Source organism: Ovis aries, chromosome 18 (assembly GCF_016772045.2).
Source record: "Ovis aries strain OAR_USU_Benz2616 breed Rambouillet chromosome 18, ARS-UI_Ramb_v3.0, whole genome shotgun sequence".
Classification (NCBI taxonomy): Eukaryota; Metazoa; Chordata; class Mammalia; order Artiodactyla; family Bovidae; genus Ovis; species Ovis aries.
This window is the reverse complement of record NC_056071.1, coordinates 15,291,033-15,313,074: the sequence shown is the minus strand read 5'-3', so window position 1 is coordinate 15,313,074 and position 22,042 is coordinate 15,291,033. Positions and strand designations below refer to the sequence as shown.

Genomic DNA, 22,042 nt, shown 5'->3' with positions numbered 1-22,042 from the left:
AAAAAACAGTCTCTAAGAAGTTAATGAAACTTGTGAGAACTAGTTAGTGACGGCTCTAGGAGTTGAAACCAGCCATGTCTGCCGTGAGAGTCCATTGCTTCTCCTCTGCCTTGCCATTCCCTCTGTGGGACATGTTCGTCTGTGCCCACTGCATGTGGAACCCTGAGCAACCTTTATGCAAGATGCGTCACTCTGTTAAGGCGCAGTTGCCAGTTGGGCACTGGGCCTCCATCAGTGTGCTGGAGTCAGTTACAGCGTATTTCTGTAGGCGGGAGGGTGATGTAGTCCACACCCCAGCCAGGATCAGGAAGGCAAGGGACCTGAGGTGATCTGATACTTAGGCACCTCTGTCGGCCCAGAAGAGGCTGCTATATTGCCTCAGCGCTTCACTGCCGTCCTCCCATGAAAAGGGTCCCAAGAAATGCTCCAGAGCTAGGGAGCTCTGGAGGCATCAAGAGCGATGGAGGCACCAAGGACCTCTCCACCCTCCCCCTGCCAGGAATCGCATCAGATAGCGTAGAGCATCAGAACCTGTAGAACATTTTAAAAAGGCACCCGCGTTTTGCAAGTGAACAAGGAGAAATATCATATCTTACGGAGCATTTATCATGACACTGCTGGCCAGGAGTGACTGCCATACAGCGGAAATTCATCATGTAATTGAAGACAGACAATGTCAGTCCAGTCATGCTTGACTGAAAATCTCTGTTTCTGGCTCTCTATAAGAATTGACTATAATACATCAGTATTTTTATTATAACTCAACCCATACATATACTACATATGCCAAGCAGCTGCATGGAACATTTCCTAATCCTCGGTGTTCTGTCTTATTCTAATATTCAGGTTTTATATTTTGAAAAATTGATGTACATCAGAAGTCTTTATATGAAAGAATTTTTTTTGTTGCCTTTCCTTTATTTTCTTGTAAGGGCACCTCATTAGTTACTTCTGCAATGGATTCTCTTCATATAAAATTATTATGTCGATTGTATCAACATATGGCATATGTTCAAATAAATTTCTTAGAGAGATGTTAATCTTTTCTGTGACTGAATAGCAATAATAAAAAGAAAATTAGAAATTAAAAAAACACAAAACGTTGACATTCAATGTGGAGTTCATGACTATACAGTTATAATGCCCTTCTGCAGGCCAGTGGCTGTAAAATCTCTCTGTATTTTTAACTCTTACACAGCACAAGCCCAGATGAGTTGGGTTTTTTCTTTGCAACTGATTGAATTTTAATTTCCAGAGAGTCTCAGATATTAGCAGGGCAGGGGAGAGAGACGGGAGACTCAGATAGATGGTCTTGGAAATGTAACAGCTTTTGACATGTCCTCTGGGGTCCGTGAACAGACTGAATGTAAATGCCTTTCTCTCCATGGGGACTGGCCCAGACTGCGCAAATATGCAGAGTGAGCATCTTTTGTTTCAACACTGGAGATTTTGCTGACTCAGAGACATATATCAATCTCCCATTGGTGACGTGCAGTTAGCCCAAAGAAGTCCCATCCTTTCCTTGGCCTCTCTTCCTCACCTCTCCTTGGGTCCTAAAAAGGGAAGTCTTATAATCTGTAACACAGGGTATAAGGCAAAAGCCATTACTTACAACCTTATAGTATTTAGAAGGAGAATGGATAAAGGAGAACTCTGGACATGCCCTTTCTTTCTTTTTTAAAAAATTTATTGTTTATTTATTTGGCTGTGCTGTGTCTTAGCTGAGGCAGGTGGGATTTTTTATTTGTATTGTGTGAACTCTTAGTGGCAGCATGTGAGATCTAGTTCCCTGATCAGGGATGGAACCCGGGTCCCCTGCATTGAGAGTGAGGATCTCAGCCACTGGACCAGCAGGGAAGTCCCCCTGGAGGATTTTAGTTGCAGCTTTACTGGCACTCTTTTCATTATAATTCTTGGTGATTTCCATAAGCATTTTCCAATGTCCTCTTTATTCCTTAAGGTCTTCTGCAATGATAGCCCCCTCCCAATCACTTACTGTCCTGGTCTTACCCTAGGTCTTATTATTATCAATAACCCTAACCCCTCCAAAAATCCCAACGTCGGTACCCGCTCCTGTCTTTGTAACTCACCTTATCCAGGCTTCCAACTGTCAGAATGGTTCGACCTCAGGACAGCCACACCCTGTTGGTCTGTCTCTCACCACACTCTTGTCCTCACCACATTCTTCCCGGGATTTTAGTTCTGCGGACAGACCATAACCACTCCCTGCACAGACCATCAGTTTCTTGTGCTTCTCCAGGTTGTCGCATTCACCAGCTCTGCCTGCACCTTACTCTTCGTGAGTCTGCATTCCGTAGCTGAACGTGGCTGGTGAGCTACACAGCACGTGGTCCACTGGCCTCACTTTAAATTCATCGTCAAGAACCTCGAGGGGGCCCTTGTGCCGCCAGCATCACCCTTCATTTCCCTTGCCCACGCTCCTTGATGACTGCTTTGTGCCTCACCTCTGCTGTCCAACTCCTAGCACCTCCTCAGCGTAATGAACTCAGTGCCTCTTTCACTGAGAAAGCGGAGGAGCATCCAGAAAGGGCTCCCACCATGCCCACCGGCTTCCTAGCTGCCTCTGGTCTTCCCCCTTCCTCCTGTGGCCGTGGACGAGCCATGGGGCTCCCCTGTCCATTCCCAGGCTCCATACCTCTCCCCTTTCACTTCCCCAGGGTACCACTTGCATAATTTTCACCTTCCCCTCCCTCACTGACTTTTCTCTCTTGGGTCATTCCCATCAGTGCACAAACATGCTACTGTTTCTCTAATTCTGACTCCACACAGACTCTTCCATTTTTAGTAAAACCCACTAAGTCCAAGTCCTCACTTCCCATTCTCACTTGACTTTGAGGAGAAGTTAGTCCCCAGCGCTTCAGAAGACTGTTCTTGTCTAGATTACCCCCACGTGGTCCAATCTCGGTCCTCCGTGCTCCTGACCTGCCGGCAGCCACTGTAAGAGGTGAACCCTCTGCCTCCTTGACACACTGTCTTTGTTGGACATCTGGGATATCCCTGCCTCCAGTTTTCCTGCTGCTCCACTGGCTACTCCTCCTCATTCTCCACTGCTGGTTTCTCTTTATCTTCCAGGCCCTTTAACAGTGGAACATGTCACTACTCAGCCAGAGAAGGTCCTCTCTCTCCCCTCTCTTTTGGAGATCTGAAATGCTGGGCTGGATGAAGCACAAGCTGGAATCAAGATTGCCAGGGGAAATATCAATAACCTCAGATAAGCAGATGACACCACCCTTATGGCAGAAAGCAAAGAGGAACTAAAGATCCTCTTGATAAAAATCAAAGAGGAAAGTGAAAAAGCTGGCTTAAAACTCAACATTCAAAAAATGAAGATCATGGCATCTGGTCCCATCCCTTCATGGCAAATAGATGGGGAAACAATGGAAATAGTGACAGACTTTATTTTCTTGGGCTCCAGAACCACTGCAGATGGTGACTGCAGTCATAAAATTAAAGGACGCTTGCTCTTTGGAAGAAAAGCTATGACCAACCTAGACAGAATATTAAAAAGTAGAGACATTAGTTTGCTGACAAAGGTCTGTCTAGTCAAAGCTCTGGTTTTTCTAGTAGTCATGTATGGATGTGGAAATTGGACCATAAAGAAAGCTGAGCATCGAAGAATTGATGCTTTTGAACTGCAGTGTTGGAGAAGACTCTTGAGAGTCCCTTGTACTGCAAGGATATCCAACCAGTCAATCCTAAAGGAAATCAGTCCTAAATATTCATTGGAAGGACTGATTCTGAAGCTGAAGCTCCAATACTTTGGCCACCTGATACTAGGAGCTGACTCATTGGAAAGGACCCTGATGCTGGGAAAGATTGAAGGCAAGAAGAGAAGGGGAGGACACAGGACGAGATGGTTGGATAGCATTACCGACTTGATGGACATGAGTCTGAGCAAGCTCCAGGAGTTGGTGATGGACAGGGAAGCCTGGCTTGCTGCAGACCATGGGGTTGCAAAGAGTCAGACAGGACTCAGAGACTGAACTGGACTGAACTGGCCTAATCTCTGCTTCCTATGTCATCTATCCTCTTGACTTTACTTTAAAGTTTTAGGATATTTGTGTATGTATTTAGCTGAGTTGGGTTTTAGCTGCGGTAGGTGGGATCTTTTGTTGCAGTTCACAGAGTCTCTAGCTGTGTCACGTGGCTTAGTTGCTCCGTGGCATGTGGGGTCTTAGTTCCCTGACCCGGGACTGAACTCACATCCTCTGCATTGCAAGGCAAATTCTTAACCACTGGACCGGGGAAGCTTTTTGACCCTACCTTTAAAATACACCCAGAATCCAGCCCCTTGTTACTGCTTCCACTGCCACCGACCACCCTGCCAAGTGGTCACTGTCACCCACCTGGGTTTATAATGGCCTCTAACTGGCCTTTGTGATTCCATCTATTGGAGGGAGAGACCCCGTGGATGGGTGGCCAGGGAAGCTTTGGCCTGGACTATGGGAAGGAGCCAGCCGTGCAAAGATCTGAACATGCCAGATGGAGAAACAAGCAGTGTGAAGACTCAGATGGGAAAGAGCATCACTTTTGTGTGCATGCTAAGTTGCTCAGTCATGTCCGAATCTTTGCAACCCCGTAGACTGTAACCCTCCAGGCTCCTCTGTCCGTGGGATCTCCCAGGCAAGAATACTGGAGTGGGTTGCCATTTCCTCCTCCAGGGGATCTTCTCAACCCAGGGATCGAACCCAGGTCTCTTGCATTGCAGGCAGATTCTTTACCCTCTGAGCCACCAAAGGTAAAGAGAAAAGAGTAATTGTCATAAGAATAAAAAAAATTAAGAGGTTTGATCCATGAGATACATTTTATTTCAACAAAAGCGTGAAGACTCACTTTCCTAACATACTAATATTAAAACCTGCCCAGATCTCTGTCACATAGGATTCTCAAACTGGATGAAAATAATTGTTTGCTTAGCTCAGTTCAGTTCACTTGCTCAGTCGTGTCTGACTTTTTGTGACCCCATGCACTGTAGCCCACCAGTCTCCTCTGTCCATGAGATTCCCCAGGCAAGAATCCTGGGAGTGGGTTGCTCTGCCCTCCTCCAGGGCATCTGCCTGACCCAGGGATCGAGGCTGTGTCTCACGTCTCCTGCATCGACATGTGGCTTCTTTGTCATTAGCGCCACCTGGGAAGCCCACAGTCACATAGGTTCTTATTTAAAGTGAGAAAGAGCGTGTAGGCAAGCACCGGATGTTCAAAAGATATACAGGCATAGTCACGAGGGCCCTATTCTTATATGAACTTGTCTGCAGGTAAAACCACCAAGATCTGTGCAAGAAATCTTCCCTTTCGGAAGACCTCAAGGCAGAAGTTCTCAGTGGGATTTGCTCATCCCTCTGGCTTTTGCTCCAGCAGTTTTGAGTAACCAGTTATACCGCTGAAACCATGAGTAAACAAACTGACTGTCGGGATCGCCACGGGAGTTTCAGACCTTAAACAGCACATCATAAATCTCATTGCCCTTATCTTGGCCATGAGTCAGAGCCAGACCTCTAGGTGTCCCAGACAGAAAGACAGATCTTTTCCAGCCCCAGTTGTAAATCAACTCTGCGCTAATATAGAAGCTAATGTTCTTTGAAGACAAGGTGGCCTGTTCAGAGTCATTGTATCAAAAAGACATCCAGGTTTGGGAAGGTCGTGAGTTTGACCTCTGCCAACAACCAGCCTCACCACCTTCTGATTCTTTTGTGTGATGCTCGGTCCGCTGCTCCCCCTCCGACCATCTTCCATCACCCCAACCGTCTGCTTATTCTAGGGCAGCCAAGTTTGCCCCCCACCCTCCTTCCCGCCATCACCTTGCCAGAGTTCTTGCTGTGGCCTTTCTCTGGCCCCTGCCCTGTTTTACCACTTCTTGTGTCCACCTATTTATTTCAGCTATATTGTGAGTGTTTTTGAAGCAGAGGATTGGGCTGGGCTTATTTAATCTCTATGCCCTCTTCCCATACTCACTGACATGTAGATAGTGGGGTTGAGCAAATTCCAGCATGAAGATTGTAGTTTCTTTTCTTGATTTTATGTCAGCTATTCCCGACTCAGCTTCCAGTTCTCAGCCATGTGCTCAGTCACTCAGTTGTGTCCAACTCTTTGAAACCCCATGGACTGTAGCCCCCCAGGCTCCTCTGTCCATGGGATTTCCCAGGCAAGGATACTGGAGTGGGTTGCCATTTCCTCCTCCAGATCTTCCCGACCCAGGGACTGAACCTGAGTCTCCTGCTTCTCCCGCATTGGCAGGTGGATTCTTTACCGTGGTGCCAAAATACTCTACCGCTAATAAGCCTACTGTGATTCCCCTGGATTGGTCCTGGGTGTCATCAGGCACATTGTTCCAGCCTCTGGACGTGAACACAGTGGCAGCCACAACTGGGCCGTGGTGGAGTGGAGGAGGGGTTGCGGGTCTCATGGGTAGTGGTCACAGCTGAGGCGCTCAGGGTCCCCAGGAGAGCTGTCCAAGGTGTCACACCTCTACAGCTCTAGCCCAGATGACGCGTCTTCTCACCTGCACTGAGAGGTACAAAAGGAAACCTCTGCTTTTCTAAGATGGCTCTAGTGTCAGGGAATGTGAACACAGCAATGTTAGGATTCTCACAGCATCCTCAAGGAATATTTCTTAAAGCCTCTTGCTATCAGCTTGAGAGGCGATTAAGGGACACGCCAGGTACCCCTTTGCCCCAGGGCTAGTCTGAGCCCCGGGCAGAAACCTCACTGGTATCCTGAGTGTTTTCTGTTACTGTTGCTTCCACCATGACTATAGACCTGTCTTCTACTCACCAAAGACATGGCTAGGGGTCTGGGGCCTGGGTATCCTTACCGGCTCAGAATATTGCCTTGTGGCTTGAGCTTGGTTTTGCATCACCACCTGGGATGATGGAGTCTCTGGGCTCCCTTGCAGGGTCTTAAGTTTCCCATAAGTATGGATGGAGAAAGAACCTCTTCCTGGGATTAGACCTTATCTATGTGCTTCCCCAATGGCTCAGCGGTAAAGAATCCACCTGCCAATGCGGGAGACCTGGGTTCAGTTCCTGATCCAGGAAGATCCCACATGCCATGGAGTAGCTAAGCTCATGCCCCACAACTGGTGAGCCTGTGCTCTAGAGCCTGGAAGCCACAGCTGCCACAGCCTGCACGCCCTAGAGCCTGCGCTCCACAACAAAAGAAGCCACTGTAATGAGACGCCTGTGCACCACAGCTAGAGAGTAGCCCCCGCTCTCCACAACTAGAGAACAGCCTGCACAGCAATGAAGACCCAACACAGACCCCCGAAAGGTTGTGAATTACTATTAAAATATATTTAAAAGACCGTATCCTTACGCTACGCTACTGTAACAAGTGTCCCTGTCCCTCTAACTCTCCAATCCACCTGCAGACCCTGCTTCTGGGTCTGTTGGCCACATCCCGATCCTAGACCTTCCAAGACAGATGATTCTGCTCGTCCATGGGACTGTGGCTTCTCTATAGCCGAAGGAGCAAGCATGAGTGATTGCATCGCACCCTTAGGCAGAGCGACACATGCCTCCAGCCCTGGCATCCTCGTATAGTATTGATGCGTCTTTTCTCACGGACTGCTCCATCTTTCGGAGAAGGCAATGGCACCCCACTCCAGCACTCTTGCCTGGAAAATCCCATGGATGGAGGAGCCTGGCGGGCTGCAGTCCATGGGTCGCTGAGAGTCGGGCATGACTGAGTGACTTCACTTTCCCTTTTCCCTTTCATGCATTGGAGAAGGACATGGCAACCCACTCCAGTGTTCTTGCCTGGAGAGTCCCAGGGACGGGGGAGCCTGGTGGGCTGCTGTCTATGGGGTCGCACAGAGTCGGACACGACTGAAGCGACTCAGCAGCAGTGGCAGCGGCTCCATCATTGGGTTTCCCTGGTGTCTCAAGCGGTAAAGAATCCGCCTGAAATGTGGGAGACCTGGGTTTGACCCCTGGTTTAGGAAGATCCCTGGAGGATGGCATGGCAACCCACTCCAGTATTCTTGCCTGGGAGAATCCCCATGGACAGAGGAGCCTGGCAGGCTATAGTCCAGGGGCTTACAGAGAGTTGGACACTACTGAGTGGCTAAGCACACTCCATCATTTGGGGCACATAATTCATCATTTGATGAGTCACCCAACTATAAACCTGGATTTCTTCCATCAGATATGGGAACAGTTTACTTAGATACAATAATTGTGGGACTTCCCTGGTGGTCCGATGGTTAAGGGTCTGCCTGCCAATGCAGGGGACATGGGTTTGATTCCTGGTCTGGATTCCCATATGCTGTGGGGCAACTAGGCCTGTGCACCACAACTGCTGAGGCCTGTGCCCCCAGCCAGAGGTTGTGCTCTGCAACAAGAGAAGCTGCCCCAGTGAGAGGCCTGCGCACTGCCACTGGAGAGTAACCCCTAGACCTTCAACTCCTTGCAACTAGAGAAAAACGTCGTTTCCAAACGCCTTAGTGACCTTTCGGAGAGGTCCAATTTTCAGCAGACTGTTAACCTACTTCCCTTCAGCAGGGCAAGTTAACCTACTTGCAAAGATTCAGTCACTTGAGTTTATCTGACACAAAGTGCTGGGGCTTCCCAGGGGGCGCTAGTGGTAAAGAACCCCGCCCGCCAATTCAGGAGATGTGAGATGTGGGGTTGATCCCTGGGTGGGGAAGATCCCCTGGAGGAGGAAATGGCAAGCCATGGCAGTATCCTTGCCTGGAAAATTCCGTGGACTGAAGGAGCCTGGTGGGTTGCAGTCCGTGGGGTTGAAAGAGTGGGACATGACTGAGCGCTTGCACACAAATTGGCGGGAGAATCACTGCAGTCACTGCAGGTTGGATTCCACTAGACCAACTGTTGAGGCCAAGCTTCTGTGCTAAGCACTTAGGCTCAAGAGAAAGTGTTTACTCATCCCAGAAGTTTCCAAGCGTTCAGATGTCATATAAACAAAGCACTTGGCCAGCCTACCCGAGGCATCTGGTTTAATAGGGGTATGCACATAGATATCTTGGTATTCTTCCATGCCTTGGTAGCAAAGTGAGACTTCTCCTGGGGGGGTTCCCTTAGATATTCAATCTTTATCACAGCTACCACTGACTTCCAGGCCCTTGTCCAAGAGAACATTACCCTTCAGGAAAGTATATTTGGTTGAAGAATAAAGTGGAATGGCAATGGTTCCATTTGGAGAGGCTGATTTTTTATTCCTTCAAAGCATATGCATGAGTCAAATAATTATTGGAGTGGTTGCAGAAAAAGGGAGCTCAGAATTTTCCTTGGATATTAATGCATTTAATTTCAATGCATTCAAGCAAAAAAAAAAAAAAAAAGAGAGAGAGAGAGAAATGCCTTCGCTGTTCTTGGTTAATTGCTAAATAAAGATTATTCTGCAGGGGGCTCTTCTTTCCCATCACATTTCAGCCAGCACAATCTGACTGTTTATTTCCTCAACCTGCTGCCTCTGGGGCTGAGGGTATATTCTGTCGGTGTGAGGAGCACCTCTAGAGACAAACATTGAACCAATAAATACATTGGAGCAAATAGACATATGTTATATAAAGTATGTGGAAGGACCAGCAGAGATGACAGAATTTCCTTTGGAACAGGACAGGAGCCAGCAAGCTGTGATTTGTGTGCTACGCTCAATCCCCTACATATGACCCTTCAAACTGTGAACTTTCAGAGATGTGAACATGCTTTCCGTCAACATCAGGCGTGAGTGACATGCCAGCGTGCCCTCCGTCTCCTGCTGCTGACGGCCCTTCAGCTCTGCCCTCTCCCACCCCCTCTCCCTCCTCCATCATGAACGCTTCTGGCCTGTTCACTCCGTGCCAGCCCCCGAGTGCCAGCCCCTGAGTGCCAGCTGTTGTGCTGTAGTCCTATACTTTTCAAGGTCCTGCACTGTAAGAGTACAAATGTTTTCTTTATCTTTGTGCTTGTTTCTTGTGTGTTACTTGTGTGAGAAGCATTATAAACCTATTACGGTACAGTTTATATAGCTGACTGTGTTAGTTGGTACCTACGCTAACTTGGCTGAACTCGTGAACAAATTGAATTTATGGCCATGCTTGTGAAACAGTACTTGTTTGAATGTCGAGGACTTGTTGTATTTTTGTTTTTATATTTTTAAAGGATTATAAAGAAAGAAAAGAAGCGTATGTCACAGAGACCACAAGACATCTGTAAAGTAAATTATTTGCAAGTAAAATATTTATTGTTTGACCCTTTACAGAGAAAGGTTGATGAGTCCCAGTTTGGAACATCAGGCTTGCTTCTCTTAGGAGATGATGTTTAATCTGGGAACTTTAGAAAGAGAATTGGGGCAGAGGAGAAGTCCCCTGCCAAAGTCTTATTAGAATAAATTTGAAAAAAACTTTTGTCCTAAAAAACTTTTTATTGGAATCTGGCTTCCTTTCTAGGTAAGAAGACAGGAAGGTACACTTAAAGGGCATGCTACTATAAATAAGTTTCTTTTGCTTGTCTTGATCCTTGCTGCAAATTCTGATATATGGTTGGTTTCATTTTAAAATATCACCAACCTATTGTCATGTTTCCAATCCCATGGCTCTCAGTTCCCAGCCCCATTCTAAGCTGGACTGCTTATAGCAACAATAGTAACTTTGATCACTTATGCATTTATTTTTTTAAGTTTGTATTTGAATAGTTTTGGGGAGGGAGTCTAATGGCCTCACAATGTTTTGTTATTCTCTGCTGTACAGTGAAGTGAGTCGGCTATAGGTATGTGTCTGTATATATCCCCTTCCTCTTGGACCGCCCTCCCACCACCTGCCTCTCACCCCACCCCTCTAGGCCATCACAGCACGTGGGGCTGAGGCGCCCTGTGCTTGGTAACAGGTCCCCACTAGCTGGCTGTTTGGCACATGGTAGTGTATATATGTCAGTGCTACTCTCCCAGTTCATCCCACCCTCCTCTCCTCCTACCTCATGTCATCTCGACAGAGAAGAAGTAAGGAAACACAAGCTTTAAATGACACAATAGACCAGATAGATTTAACTGATATTTACAGGTAATGCATCACTTTTGAGTCAGGCATCCTGCTGCATATTTGCAACCCACTGTCTTACAAAATCCTAATAACTCTGCAAGATAACTCTGTGTCTGAATTTTACAAAGAAGGTGCGGTGGTCAGAGAAGCTGGGTGCAGTGCCTGTGGTTATGCTGCTGGTCAGTACTGTGACATGATCAGCTGAAGTGTCGTGTGTGAAGACTGGGCTCTTCCTTTTATGGGAAATTATCAGCATGGGCTCCTCCCTCTTCCAAGGAAGCCTATTCCATTTTATTTGCCCGTTGAAAGCCCTTCTTACTCACCCCATCCCTCTCCTTTCACTTCCATCCTCCCTACTGTGAAAGTAGCAATCTTTTTGTTTGTTTGTTTGAATATTTATTTATTTGGCTATGGCGTGTAGGTTCTTTAGTTGCAGCACGTGGGATCTAGTCCCCAGACCAGGGATCAAACCTGGACCCGCTGCTCTGGGATCACAGGGTCTTAGCCACTGGACCACCAGGGAAGTCTTTGCAATCATGGTTTTTAATTATCTAAAAAACTCAGTGTTATTAGGGGTGACATTGCCTTAAAATGCCACTGAGCTTGTTGAAGGAGGGTAGACTTCTTAACAGCTTTCTAACTAGTCCCTTATCAGCTTCATGCTAAAGTAATTTTTGATAACTCCAATGCACTCTAATTTTTCAGATTTATTGTCTTAACTTCTTCTGTGGAAGAAAGATTTTTAAATGAGTTTAATAGCAGAGCCATTTCAGAGGCATTGTGAATTTTCTATTTTTCTTCTCCTTGGATAAGCTCATCTTTTTTCCTTTCTTCCTTTTCGTGGCCTCCCAAGACAGAGCAGGGGAGGAAAAACTTCTCTCTACCTTCCTAGGTTCGGCGACAGGGGACCCTTGATTTAAACTAACAAAAGACAGATTAGCAAGAGAAATACAAACAGACTTCATTCCCACGCACAATGCTTATACTTAAGAGTACCTCTAGGGATGGTTACAGTCGGGATGGTTACAACTTAGATAGCATCTTCACAGAGGACAATACATTGTAGAGAAGGGACAAGACGAAGAAAAAGGGTCTTAGGCTTCCAAGAGCGGTGAACTGTGGTAAGGTGAACGTACGGAGCAATCCATTAATGATACAGAATTGTTTTAAGTGATATTTTCCCTCTTTGTCGTGTCTTTGGGTTGATAAGAGTCTCCGATGATTTAGAGTCTAAGCCTGCTGCTGCTGCTAAGTTGCTTCAGTCGTGTCCGACTCTGTGCAACCCCATAGACGGCCTGCCTGCTTTTAGGCAAATGTAGGGGAGGTCAGGGGCTTCTCTAGTGGCTCAGGGGTAGAGGATCTGCCTGCAGTTCAGGAGACCCAGACTGGAGCCCTGGGCCGGGAAGATCCCCTGGAGGAGGGCTTGGCTACCCCTTCCAGTACTCTTGCCTGGAGCATCCCATGGACAGAAGAGCCTGGCGGGCTACCGTCCATGCGGTTGCAGACTTGGACACAACTGAACAGACTAAGCAACAGCGGAGAACAGGAGCTTTTCCTTTTTTTGTGAGCCTGCTCTTTCTCAGCTGTCTTCTGCTTCAAACACTCCTTGTATCAAAGTGGCACGTCTGGAGGCCACGTATCCTGATTCCCTGTGACAGCATTCTGAGAAGCTCTTGTTTTCTCGAGTTCCTGCTTTGGCTTGGACAGTGAGGTTTAGTAGCAAAAGTACCGGGCTTGAGTCCAGGAGACCAGAGTGTATGCAGGGCCAGCAGAGAGCCTCCGCGAGTCCCTGGCCTTCTCTGGCACTCAGCCTCCTCACCCGGTACAGCATAGGCATTGAACTCAATGTCTAATTTCTAAGATTCATCAGTTTGCCTATGTGTCTGAATCTGTCAGGGTGTAGTCAGGAGACAGAAATTATGCCAGTTATTGGAACAGAGAGAATTTAATGTAAAAAAAACCCCTATTAATTAAGTACGTATAAGTGAAATGTTTATAGAGCGTATACTGAGGTGGGGACGGCAAGAAGGAATAAATTAGAATTATGATAACTTAGAAACTGAGAGGAAAGCACTCTCACGGGGTTACAGCTCAGATCTCTGGAGAGGGGTCCTGGCTGGCTAGTGCTGTGTGAAGGGAGGGGAGGCAGGTGTGGCTGGTTAATAAATTTAATAATTAACTTTATGACACATTTTAAACTTTTTATTTTGTCTTGGAGTCTGACCGATTAACAATGCTGTGATAGTTTCAGATGGATAGCAAAGGGACTCAGCCTTACATATTGTTCAGTTCCTTAGTTTAGTCCCTCAGTCGAGCCCATGGCCTGTAGCCTGCCAGGCTCCTCTCTCCATGGGATTTCCTAGGTAAGGATATTGGAGTGGGTTGCCAGGGTTGTCATGCCCTTCTCAAGGGGATCTTTCTGACCCAGGGGTCGAACCTGCGTTTCAGGCTTGGCAGGTAGATTCTCTACTGCTGAGCCACCTGGGAAGCCCAGCCATCCATATACATGTGTCCATCCTCCCCCAAGAACCATTCTCCAGTGGTTCTTCTTACTGGATTCCGCTGCTGCGGCTGAAGGGAACTGCGGCAGCCAGCGTGAAAGAGTGTTGCTCAGGTGAAACTCGCAGGAGCAGAAAGCATAGGCCCTTGCCCCTTCACCAGCCTTTAAGCCTCCCTGTAGTACCCCCTGCTGGCAGGCTTGCAAAGCACATGTCGTTTGTGGACAATTTAGGGGCTGGAAGGGTGGCTTTGGAGCTGAGAGGGAATAGCTTAATACCTGGCTCAATGTTTATTGCTGAGATTGCAAACTGGTGGCCCAGAAGCGACTTAGGGCCACCTCTGACCCATCTGTCCTGTGTGACAATCCCAAACGTTTAATCATCCATTCATGTTTGGTTTTTTGTTTTTTGTTTTTGCTTTTTCACTATTCCCCCAACATTTATTATGAAAAATTTCGAACATATAGAAAGATAGAAATAATTTTACATTATACACTTATATACCTACTACTTAGACTTTACAATTAATATTTCACTATATTTGCTTCATTGTCTACGTCTCCACAAAACCGCCTTTTTAAAAATTATTTTTTATTTTTAAAAAGATTTTTGGTCACTCTTTGTAGCACAGGGGAATGTTAGTTCCCTGACCAGGGATGAAGCCCCCACCCCCTGCATTGGAAGCATGGGGTCTTAACCTCTGGACCGCCAGGGAAGTCCCAGCACAAACCTAGCTTTTAAAAATTCCAGTTATAAGATGCTTACAAAAGACATATCTAAAGCAAAACAGTATAGAAAAGTTAAGAGAATTCAAAAGTCACTTGGCTTTACCCAAATAATTTTAAAATGTATGTCCACACAAAAACCCACCTACTGAAGCTTATAGCAACTTTATTCATAATTGCTCATACTTGGAAGCAACAAAGATCTCCTTCAGTAGGTGAATGGATAGACCAACAGTGGTATAGCCATACAATGGGATATTATTCTTTGCTTTGGGTTTGTTTTTATAATCTGACAATCTTCTTCCTGAGAAATCCACAGAATTTCATCTTTCTCTTTTTATATTTTTTACAAACAAATGGGAAGGCAGCTTGGAGAGTGCATGCTCAGCTGACTGTTAGTAATCCTGTGGACTGTAGCCTGCCAGGCTCCTCTGTCCATGGGTTTTCCCAGGCAAGAATACTGGAGCGGGTTGCCATTTACTTCTCCAGGGGATCTTCCTGATCCAGGGATCGAACCTGTATTTCCTGCATCTCCCACATTGACGGGAGGTTCTTTACCACGGTGCCACCTGGGAAGCCCAGCCTGGAGGTTAGCTACTTCAGTAATTGGTTTGCAGATGTGGTGGTCAGGCCCTTGGAGGGTGAGAGGATATCTCTCAAATTATGCAACCAGTGAACAAGGTCTTTGGTTTCCGGGGACCAGGATTCCATCGCTACCCCTCCCTGTCTTTCCTTGAGGGTGGGTGTACACTAGCCTCTCACTACTCAGAGTGTGGTCCATGGATCAGCAGCACCAGTCTTGCTAGAAAGGCAAAATCTCAAGCCGCAACTCAGACCTATTGTACTGAGAATCAGAATCTGATATTAAGAAGATCCCTCTGTGATTTGTGTGCACAGTGAAATTGGAGAAGTTCTGAAGATAGCTTTATTGAAGTAAGAGAAAAAGAGAACTTCTTTTGGACTCTGGTGTTTTTCTCTGGGGTGGGGCCAGGGTATGGGGTGTATGCATGCGTGCTAAGTCACTGCAGTCATATCTGACTCTGTGCGACCCTATGGACAGCAGGCCACCAGGCTCCTCTGTCTACGGAATTCTCTAGGCAAGAGTACTGGAGTGGATTGCCAGTTCCTTCTCCAGGGGTGTATAGATGGGTTCTTACCAAATGTCCTGACCATTCGTCTGATTCTTGTCTCCCCTTCTAAACTTGTAGGTCCACAGGCATGTAGACAGCACACGTGCATGCGATCATACGTGTGTGTGCATGTTCTGTCTCTCGCACACACGTACACCCTCTGAGCCATTCATGAGCTGGCCTCGGTCCTCACCAGCCCCAGTTCCTCGCATGTCCCACGTGTACTGCATTCTGTTCACACGGAACTCCTTGCAGGTAGTTGTCCACTCACATCAGGGGCTGTTTCTGCCTCCCTGTCTTTGCACCTGCTGTCTGCTCCCGCCTGTGATATATCCCATCACCAAGGTGGAACCCTGACTATTTTTTTTTTTAAATCTGAAATTCAAATTTATCTTATTTTTTAAATTAATTGTTTGCTCAGCCATGTCTGACTTTTTGTGCGCCCATGGACTGTAGTCCGCCAGACTCCTCTGTCCATGGGATTCTCCAGACAAGAATACTGGAGTTGGTTGTCACTCCCTTCTCAAAGGGATCTTCGTGACCCAGGGATCAAACCCGGGTCTCCTGTCTAGTGGCCAGTGTTGAGTCCGTGTTTGCTGTTTTGCTGCTGTTATAGGATGCATTAGGCTTCTTAAGTGTGTTGAGTACTTAGTCATGTCTGACTCTTTGCGACCCCATGGACTGCAGCACACCAGGCTTCGCTGTCCATCACCAACTCCTGGAGCTTGTTCAAACTCATGTCCATTGAGTCAGTTATGCCACCCAACCATCTCATCCTCTGTCCTCCCCTTCTCCTCTAGCCTTCAATCTTTCCCAGCAACAGGGTCTTTTCCAATGAGTTGGTTCTTCGCATCAGGTGGCCAAAGTAATGAAGCTTCTGCTTCAGCATCAGTCCTTCCAATGAATATTCAAGATTGATTTCCTTTAGAATGGACTGGTTAGCTCCTTGCAGTCCAAGGGACTCTTAAGAGTCTTCTCCAACACCACAGATCAAAAGCATCAATTCTTTGGTGCTCAGCTTTCTTTATAGTCCAACTCTCACATTCATACATGACTACTGGAAAAACCATAGTTTTGACTACATGGACTTTTGTTGGCAAAGTAATATCTCTGCTTTTTAATATGCTGTCGAGGTTTGTCATAGCTTTTCTTTCAAGGAGCAAGCGTCTTTTAATTTCATGGCTGCAGTCACCATCTGCAGTGATTTTGGAGCCCAAAACAACAAGTCTGTCACTGTTTTCATTGTTTCCCCATCTGTTTGCCATGAAGTGATGGGGCCAGATTCCATGATCTTCGTTTTCTGAATGTTGAGCTTTAAGCCCTTTTTCACTCTACTCTTTTACTTTCATCAAGAGGCTCTTTAGATCTTCTGTACTTTAGTTTCTGCTACAAGGGTGGTGTCATCTGCATATGTGAGGTTATTGATATTTCTCCTGGCAATCTTGATTCCCACTTGTGCTTCATCCAGTCCAGCATTTCTCAAGATATACTCTGCATATAAGTTAAATAAGCAGGGTGACAATATACAGCCTTGATGTACTTCTTTCCTAATTTGGAACCAGTTTGTTATTCCATGTCCAGTTCTAACTTGCTTCTTGACCTGCATACAGATTTCTCAGGAGACAGGTTAGGTGGTCTGGTATTCCTGTCTCTTTATGAATTTCCCACAGTTTGTTGTGATCCACACAGTCAAAGGCTTTGGCATAGTCAATAAAGCAGAAATAGATGTTTTTCTGGAACTTTCTTGCTTCTTCGATGATCCAGAGGATGTTGGCAATTTGATCTCTGGTTCCTCTACCTTTTCTAAACCCATTTTGAACATCTGAAAGTTCACAGTTTACATACTGTTGACGCCTGGCTTGGAGAATTTTAAGCATTACTTTGCTAGCGTGTGAGATGAGTGCATTTGTGCAGTAGTTTGAGCATTCTTTGGCATTGCCTTTCTTTGGGATTGGAATGAAAACTGACCTTTTCCAGTCCCATGGCCACTGCTGAGTTTTCCAAATTTGCTGGCATATTGAGTGCAGCACTTTCACAGCATCATCTTTTAGGATTTAAAAGAGCTCAGCTGGAATTCCATCACCTCCACTAGCTTTGTTCGTAGTAATGTTTCCTGAGGCCCACTTGACTTCACATTCCAGGATGTCTGGCTCTAGGTGAGTGATCACACCATTGTGGTTATCTGGGTCATGAAGATCTTTTTTGTATAGTTCTGTGTATTCTTGCCACCTCTTCTTAATATCTTCTGGTTCTGTTAGGTCCATATCATTTCTGTCCTTTATTGTGACTGTCTTTGCATGAAATGTTCCCTTGATATCTCTAATTTTCTTGAAGATATCTCTAGTCTCTCCCATTCTATTGTTTCCCTCTATTTCTTTGCATTGATCACTGAGGAACGCTTTCTTATCTCTCCTTGCTATTCTTTGGAACTCTGCATACAAATAGGTATATCTTTCCTTTTCTCCTTTGCCTTTAGCTTCTCTTCTTTTCTCAGCTATTTGTAAAGCCTCCTCAGACAACCATTTTGCCTTTTTGCATTTCTTTTTCTTAGGGATGGTCTTGATCACTGCCTCTTGAACAATGTCACGAACCTCCGTCCATAGTTCTTCAGGCACTCTGTCTATCAGATTTAGTCCCTTAAAGCTATTTGTCACTTCTGCTGTATAATCATAAGGGATTTGATTTAGGTCATACCTGAATGGTCCAGTGGTTTTCCCTTCTTTCTTCAATCTAAGTCTGAATTTGGCAACAAGGAGTTCATGATCTGAGCCACAGTCAGCTCCTTATTTTTGCTGACTATATAGAGCTTCTCCATCTTTGGCTGCAAAGAATATAGTCAATCTGATTTCAGTGTTGACCATCTGGTGATGTTCATGTGTAGAGTCTTCTTTTATGCTGTTGGAAGAGGTTCTTTGCTATGACCAGTGTGTTCTCCTGGCAAAACTATGTTAGCCTTTGACCTGCTTCGTTTTGTACTCCAAGGCCAAATTTGCCTGGTACTCCAGGTAGCTCTTGACTTTCTACTTTTGTATTCCAGGCCCCTATAAGGAAGAGGACATCTTTTTTGGGGTGTTAGTTTTAGAAGGTCTTGCAGATCTTCAGAGAACAGTTCAACTTCAGCTTCTTCAGCATTACTGGTCGAAGTATATACTTGCTACCCCATTATCTATTCCTGTATGACTCAGTGGCTTAAAGCCACTGTATCATCTGCTTTGCTCATGGAGCTGTATTTTGGGTGGGAATTCCCTCCTCCTCCCTTCCTCCCTTCCTTTATTCCCCTAAATATCTATTTGTTTATTTGACTGTGTCTGGTCTTAGTTGCAGCACGTGGGATATTCACTGAGGCTCATGGACCTTCTAGCTCGACTCACAGGCTTAGTTGCTTGGGCCATGTGCTATCTGAGTTCCCTGACTGGGGATCAAACCTGTGTCTCCTGCACTGCAAGGTAGATTCTTAACCACTGGACAATCAGGGATTCTAAACCACTGGACCCCCTTCCTCCCTTTCAATATCTCTTTCTTTATTCCAAATGTTTACTAACCAGGTATCACGAGACCAACACAAGTCATTTGTTGGCTGAATGGGATGGTGGAAATTCTAGGCAGTTGTTGTTCAGTGGCTTAGTCATGTCCTCTTTGCAACCCCACGGACTGCAGCACACCAGGCTCCCCTGTCCTTCACTACCTCCCGGAGTTTGCTCAAACTCATCATGTCCACTTGATTAGGTGATGCCATCCAGCCATCTCCCCCTTTGCCACCCCCGTCTTCTCCTGCCCACAGTCTTTCCCAGCATCTAGGCAGGGAGCCGCACTAAAATGAGGCAAGCCAAACTTGGAAGCTGCATGTACCTACCTGGCGAAAATAGTTCCCTCTCTGCTCTGGTCTAGAAGCCTGAATTACCAAGCATAAGGAATGATGTAAAAAACTCCCTTGTCAACTGGGCTGGTGGTGACCTCCCAGGGGCCTGTCTGGGAGGGGAGAAGAAGGGCAGGGCATCTCATATGTGGGGCTCTGGCCATGGGTGTCCTGGGGGAGGCCTGGTCGGGCAGGGGCAGAGTTTGGGACTTATCTGATTGGTTAGGGCATCAGATGCTGGTAGGAAGCTAGCATGGACCAGGCACCAAGCCAGTCTTGCAGACTAGTACGCCTGATGAGAGTAACAGGAAAGCTCCAGCCCGACCCAGGCACAGGACCCAATTCCTTCTTTTTAAAAATATTTATTTGCTTTTATTTTGCTCATTTTTGGCTATGCTGGGTCTTCATTTTTGGCTGTGCTGGGTCTTCATTGCTGGACACGGGCTTTGTCTACTTGTAGCGAGGGAGGGCTACTCTCTATTGAGGTGCATGGGCTTCTCACCGCGGTGGCTTCTCTCGTTGGGGAGCATAGCCTCTAGGCAGGCAGGTCAGTAGTTGCTGCACACAGGCTTAATTGCCCCGAAGCATGTGGGATCTTCCCAGACCAGAGATCCAGCCAGTGTCCCCTGCATTGCACGGTGGATTCTTGGCCACTGGACCACCAGGGAAGCCCCCAATTCATTCTTGATAGAGATGGGTCATGGCCACAGAAGATGGTTTTAAGACACCTTCATCAATGAGTAAGGCATTGAGACATAACACTCAATCGGTAAGAGCTGGGCAAGATTAAGTCTGCCAGGAGCCAGATGCTGAAAGCCCTTGGCCGGTCAGGGCTGAATCAGGCAGACAAACTCAGAGTCTAGTGGGAACACTAGCCAGACATCATTACAATACAGCATGACCCAGGCCTGAGCTGGGTTTGCAAGTCTTGGCTCATTTTCTCAAACACAAATGTCAATGACCTAATAAAGTGGGAGACTGCTCACTATATTTTCTAAGCTGTGGGCTGGGAAACTGGTAAAATAGTAGTGGAGAAAAACCTTGGGCCCAGGAGCATAGGTACAGCAATTTCCCCTAGACATCCCCACATCTGACTCACTGCAGGTCTTTGCCCAAATGTCCCAGTTCCCCGAGGGATGTCTGAACCATTTTGTTTGGAAATGTCACCTTCCACTCTGATTCTCCCTGTCTCTGCCTCGGTGTTATTTTTCTTTGTATCACTTTCAGCAACCCACTTACTGTATATTTCACTCACTTACTTATCATCTCTTTTCCCAACTAGAATGTAAGTGCCACGAAGGCAGGGATTTTCATGCGTTTGTCTCCTGCTGTATTCCCAGTAATGGAAACATGGGCTAAGTCACTTCAGTTGTGTCCGACTCTTTGTGACCCCATGGACTGTAGCCTGCCAGGCTCCTCTGTCCATGGGATTTCCCAGGCAAGAATACTGGAGTGGGTTGCCATGCCCTCCTCCAGGGGATCTTCTTGACCAGGGACCGAACCTGAGTTTCTTATTTTTTTGCATTGACAGGTGGGTTCTTTACCACTAGCATCACCAAATAGTACTTAACTAATAACAGGCATTGAATGAATGTTTGTAGACTCATGGACATGTTTCCTGGATTAATGTCACATATGGAAGGGAAAAAGGAAAGGGCTTATTTCGTGGCTTTGAGTTGTGTTGAGGTGAAAAGTGACGAGGCGTGTGAGTGAAGGAAGTCTTAGTTAGTGAAAACCACTGACAGCACCAAAGTTATCTTCTTTTCATCTCATAAAATAAAATAATAAAAGAAGGAAACCTGTCACTGGGAAGATAAAGCAGAGCGTAGTTCCACTGATCCTTTTGGGGACCTCCCTTCAAGTTGATTAAATAGCTAATGAAGATTTTGGCTGTACATGGGCCCCTCCCAGCACACATCTGCCTAAATAAAGCATCACGGGTCAGGAGAAGCTTCCTGAAAGATAAATCATTTTCTTCATCTGATTTACAGTCAAGGTTGAGCAAAAGGACACTTACCTAATTTGTATTCAGGATTTCCACTGTATGAAAGACGTTCTCCAAAATTTCCTTCTTGGGTTTAGTATATAACGTATCAATATATTCTTTTTTATTTTTATTTTTACTTTATTTTACTTTACAATACTGTATTGGTTTTGCCATACATTGACATGAATCCACCACGGGTGTACATGCGATCCCAAACATGAACCCCCCTCCCACCTCCCTCCCCACAACATCCCTCTGGGTCATCCCCATGCACCAGCACCAAGCATGCTGTATCCTGCATCGGACATAGACTGGTGATTCAATTCTTACATGATAGTATACATGTTTCAATGCCATTCTCCCACATCATCCCACCCTCTCCCTCTCCCTCTGAGTCCAAAAGTCCGCTATACGCATCATGGAAACAACCTAGATGTCCATCAGCAGATGAATGGATAGGAAAGCTGTGGTCCATATACACAATGGAGTATTACTCAGCCGTTAAAAAGAATACATTCGAATCAGTTCTGTTGAGATGGATGAAACTGGAGCCGATTATACAGAGTGAAGTAAGCCAGAAAGAAAAACACCAATACAGTATACTAACACATATATATGGAATTTAGGAAGATGGCAATGATGACCCTGTATGCAAGACAGCCAAAAAGACACAGATATAACGTATCAATATATTCTTAAGTCATTCATAAATAGTAAGTATTCAGTTTTTAGTTGGAAAGAATTATCTGTGTGCTTCTAGAGATCTGCCACCCCTCTGAGGATGCTGGTTTTACTGGAATTCCTTAAATGTGTCTGCAACAGTGTATTTATATTACTATATCTTAAGGTA

General features: G+C 46.0%; 1 protein-coding gene across 5 annotated transcripts in view; it reads left to right on the top strand.

The window, feature by feature from the left end:
* SV2B (synaptic vesicle glycoprotein 2B) overlaps window positions 1–22,042 on the top strand; it is a 243,612-nt gene that overhangs the window by 161,910 nt on the left and 59,660 nt on the right. The window lies entirely within an intron of this gene.